Source organism: Pygocentrus nattereri, chromosome 8 (genome assembly GCF_015220715.1).
Source record: "Pygocentrus nattereri isolate fPygNat1 chromosome 8, fPygNat1.pri, whole genome shotgun sequence".
Taxonomy (NCBI): domain Eukaryota; kingdom Metazoa; phylum Chordata; class Actinopteri; order Characiformes; family Serrasalmidae; genus Pygocentrus; species Pygocentrus nattereri.
The window spans coordinates 32,787,586-32,793,058 of NC_051218.1; positions in this window are offsets into that span (position 1 = coordinate 32,787,586).

Sequence of the window (5,473 nt, forward strand, 5' to 3'; positions counted from 1 at the left end):
CACTCTTGCTGTAATGAGAGCTATCTAGCCTTTTTTTGTTTTACATGGCAGATAAGATGCTACAAACCCATGCTAATACAATAATAATCATTATTTATATAGCACTTTTTAATCCAGTGGTAGCTTAAAGTGCTTTACAGGCAGGTGGCAAAGCTTAACAGTAATAGATGAAATTTTGAGCATTAATTTAAAGTCATGTAAGGAAATGAAAAAACGAATACCAAAAGACATACAGTTTTAATTAATGCTACATTAATGGGATACTTTTTCAATTTTTCTTAGAAGTGCACACTCCTTTCAGTATTTCTCAGCCCACCTGCTTGGATATATCAGATATTCAGGAGCAGTGTGTGCTTTTTTCTCATTTGTAAACCAACTCTTTTGCATTCCTTTCTGCTTTTTTCCCATTGTTATATGAGTCATGAATGGCCACACCATTCAGCAACACAAAAAGTAATGTAATCCTAACACTGCCTACTCTGTCGACCAGCCCCGGTTTCATATCGCCAGGGCAAATGTGAACAGGCTAATCTCAACAACACACATTAACTGACCAATTACAATCAGCACTTCACTTAGACTTACCTCCTCAATTAATTCATATTAATATAGACTTGGTTGCGATGTGTACAGTTTCTCTGTGAGTTCTTGTAGACATCTGTGCCAGTTTAGATTGAAATATAGTGTCAGCTCACTGTAACTTGCCTAACAAGAGTTCCAATGCCCCCTATTACCCACTCCGACTCTGCCACGCTGAACGCAAAAAGTAGCATCTTTGCATCTGGGAAGCTGTTTTACATTCCAGCTGAGGGCTGTTTGTCATCTTTTCTTCAGTGCAGCTCTCTTCATTCTCTCTCCCTCTGCCTCTCTCAGCCATCTACCTCTCTCTCTCTCTCTCTCTCTCTCTCTCTCTCTCTCTCTCTCTCTCTCTCTCTTGCTCTCTTTACCGCTTGCCCCCCCATGTCTCTTTCTGCAAGTCGAGGCACGGTGAAATCTCCATGCAGCCAATTACGGCCTGCTGTCCTTGAGTGCTGAGCGCTGATGAACAGCAGAAGACCACAGCTCAGCTTTTATTTAAATCCAGCTCACTCGGTTCTCCATGGACTGCAGATACGTAGTATTTTTGAATTGTGCAGGGATGTAGTGGAGGGTAAACGCATGTAAATGCTGTTATGTACCTTTTACTCGTTTTGTTTTTTTTAGAGTTTGCTAACTTATTTTTAGAGTTTACTCACTGGAATTGATTAAAAACGTAAGTTGATGTATCTCATTTTCTTTAGCGAACACTTCTACCACTCTGTTTTAAACTTTCACCCAGTCCGTCCTCATCTACACCAACCCCCCTCCCCCACCTTCCAGTTCCATTCAGCAAATGCGAATAGAGCCACAGAGAACAGAGCATATCATTTATGTAATGAGCCTTAGAGGACCACCTGAATCGGCGACTTGTACTTGAGTTGCATAATGATGACTCACGATTCGACTCAACACCATGAATGGAACTTTTCATTTTCAACTTTTAAACCTGTGTGAATTTGCATGTCAGTTTTGCTGCGGTCATACAGGGTCAATACTGCAATGCCATTCTCCCACACCTCGCAGCAGCGTCAAGTTCAATACAGCTTCAAATAATAGCTTTGGTGTTTGAAGCTGTGTCAAACCTGACAGACTTTTAGTAGGTTTACTTTTGTACAAAGCAATGCCTACAGCTAATAACAAGACTAAACCAAAAGTTTCGAGACTTGACTCAGATTCATATCTCAGAGACTCAAGATTTGACTCAGCCTTGCGCCTCAGAGGGTTGGGCTCGTCCCTCAGGGACATTAAGAATCCTCTCGGACTCGCATCTCATGAACCTGATACTCGATTCAATCACAACAGAGACTCAGAACTCATACTCCAGTTTCAAACTTGAGCCCCAGAGACGTAAGAGATGTAACTTGGACTCACAACTCAGAGACTTAAGACTTAACTCAGATTCTTACCACAGAGAACCAAACCTCAGATTTGCACTTGAGAAACTTGAGACTCAACTCAATCTTGCACATCAGAGACTTGAGACTCAACTCAGATTCTCACCTCAGAGATTTGAGATGCAGCTCTCACCTCAGAGACACAAGATGTGACTTGGATCCACAACTCAGAGACTTGAGACTCAACTCAGACTTGTATCTCAGAGACTCAGGACTTGACTCAGACTATCACAACAGAGTCTCAAGACTCAAACCCCAGAGTTGCAAACTTGACCCCCAGAGATTTGAGACGCAAGATGTGACTTAGACCCACAAATCAGAGATTTAAGATTTAACTCTCATAACAGAGACTCATAACTGAACTCAGACTCGGACCTCAGAGACACAAGATGTGACTTGGACTCACAACTCAGAGACTTGAGACACAACTCAGACTTTCACCTCAGACACTTGATACTTGACAGACTAACACCTCAGAGACTCGAAAGTAAACTCAGGCTCGCACCTCAGAGACTTGAGACTCAACTCAGACTTGCATCTCAGAGACTCGACTCAGATTTGCACCTTAGAGACTTCATAACTCACATGTCAGAGACTCGAGACTGGACTCAGACTTGTATCTCAAAGACTTGAAACTCAGCTCAGACTGACCCCAGAGATTTGAAACTCTGACTCACACCTCAGAGTCTCAAAATTTGTCTCTGACTCAAACCTCAGAGACTCGAGACTTGGCTCAGACTATCACCTTAGATATTTGGACTGAATTTACTTGATGTCTGCTGTGAGCTGTATCAAATTTGTTAATTGGTGTAGTATCTTATATCAATCTTGAGCATCACACCACTAGAAACTTTCACAAAATAAAAAAACACTTCAAAACATTTCACTTTGCAGGCAGTGCTGTGCTGCTTCTGATATCGGTTGTGAAATTTGAAATGCATGCTGAGAATAAAACATGGAATCAGAATGCAGAACATAATTCAGTTCTAAAAGAACACAGTCACTTTCTCCTGAGTCCTAAAAAGAATCACTGGATGATACACACCCCTTAACCATGAGTGACAGATTCATCTACAACACTACAGCAGACATATAGTTAGAAATATATATAATATATTGATATATAAAATATATAGGTTTAATGTGACATGCTCAATGTGGGTATATAGTTGTCCATCATTGAACTGTGTTCTCTGGTGTGACAGAGCTCCATCTAAGACCTTTGCATGTAAGAGACTCACGAATTGACTCATATTAATACCACAGAGACTCAGGACTTACTCCCTAGAGTTGCAATCCTGACCCCCAGAGACTTGAGACATAATTTGGACTCACAACACAATATATATATATATATATATATATATATATAATATAGGTTTAATGTAATATGCTTGATGTGTGTATATAGTTGTCCATCATTGAGCTGTGTTCTCTGGTGTGATAGAGCTCCATCTATTACCTTTGGGGGATGCAGAACTGACCATCCTACATCAGTACCTGACCTCACTAACACTCTTTTGGCTGCCATGAAATCCTCACAGCAATGTTCCAACATCTAGTGTGAAGCCTTCCCAGAAAGGTAGAGGCTGATTCTGCAGCAAAAAGGGACAAACTCACTATTAATACCCTTTCAGAAGAAACAATGTAGGTTTCTACATCTATGTATCTGTTTATTTTGTCTTTCTCCAAGGACTACCATTCTAAACCTGCCCTGCACGCACCGTCCTTCAGCTGAAATAGCAAACGCAGTGTGAACGCTCTAGCCTATTTGAGCGGCTCTCATTTCGCACTGAAACATCTTCACCCCCAGCGACACTCTCCAGGTTTTAATAACACAATCTGGAACATGAGCCTTCCATTCCCTCTTATTAATGTCTGTCATTTGTCACCGTGGCACCAGCAGACGGTAGTCTGTCTGTTCAACACATGTGAGGATTACACGAAGGGCAGTGGGCAATTCATTTCAGCAAGAGAGAGAGAGAGAGAATGAGAGAGAGAGAGAGAGAGAGATGGAGCGAATGAGAGGGAGGCTATTAAAGTCCTATTTCCGCATATGCTAAATAACAACAATAATAATAAACGCCATTCACATTTCAATCCAGCACAGCGCTACCTGCTTTATGACGGTTGTATTTGGCGTACAATTACAGAGAACAACAAACAAAGAAAGCTATGCAGGGATATAAAGCTGTTTTGTTTCTGCTGTCAGATGTGTTTAATGGACCTTGTGAGTTGTCCAGATTGAGTGATAAACAATACCGTCTTTAGCCCGAATATGTACAGGTATTAGGCCAAACAGAAAGAGAAAACAAAATCTGTTTATTGTCCCAATGCCAAATGTCTTTCTTATGCTTTGGAAGCTGCAGTTATTACCAGAGATAGCAAAAGCATGACATCATTTTATACTAACTATTTCTGAATTTATACTAACTATTTCTGACTCAAAGTTCACAGAAATATAAGTGGAGGAATTGTGTGGAAAGGCTACAAACTATCAAACTTTCAAACTGTACCACAAGAAGAGGAAATTGATGAAAAGTTACAATCTTGAAAAAACTTTCTTTGACATTTTTGCCTCATTTATGACACTGGTTGAAACATGCAAAAATAAAAAAGACCCAAACCTGTCCATACAGAATGGACACTGTAAATTGAATTTTTGATTTAATTACATTAAAAGAAGTAAAGCAGAACAACAGTAAAAACTAGATTTTCAAAACTTCTCAGACAGACATAGGCATCTCAAACAACATCTGTACTCTACTACATCCAACATACACCTCTGAATTCATCCATTTTAAGACTAAGTCTGAACAATGGAGTCTTTTTGAAAGAATATGTTGACAGTTCCTTGCTTTTCTGTTCATTTAAGTATCATTGTTGTCATTACAGAAAGCAAACAAGAGAATTTGAGCATGAGTAGCTAAATCTGCCTCTCACCACCCTGCTGAGAAACAACAGGGAACTGTAAAGGTCATGTAGGAGAGAGAGAGAGAGAGAGAGAGAGAGAGAGAGAGACCAAATAGGAAGTGCAGACAACTGCCTTAATGTGTGGGACTTAGCAGGTGGTAATAATTGCATAATAACTATGTCCAACCCAGTGTTATCCAACCAGTCTAAACAGAGGGTTGGTGTGCTATAACTCAATCATTTTTTAAAACCAACATTCTCTGACCAACACAATCATTCTCCACCAAAAAACACGCTTTTCCAAAAATAAAGCACCATGTATCAGCATTCTCCACCAAACATCAGAATTCTCCAAGAAAACAACTCCAACTAACACCACGACTCTCCCACAAACACCAGCATTCTCCAAGCATAAATATTCCCCAACAAATATAAGCATTTTCCACTAAACACTACAATTCTCCATCTAACAGCATTGTTACCTACTAAACACAACCATTTTCTTACACCATTAATCCCCAACAGACATCAGTATGTTCTACCAAACACCTCCAAACACTACTACTCCCAAAGAAACATCAACTTTC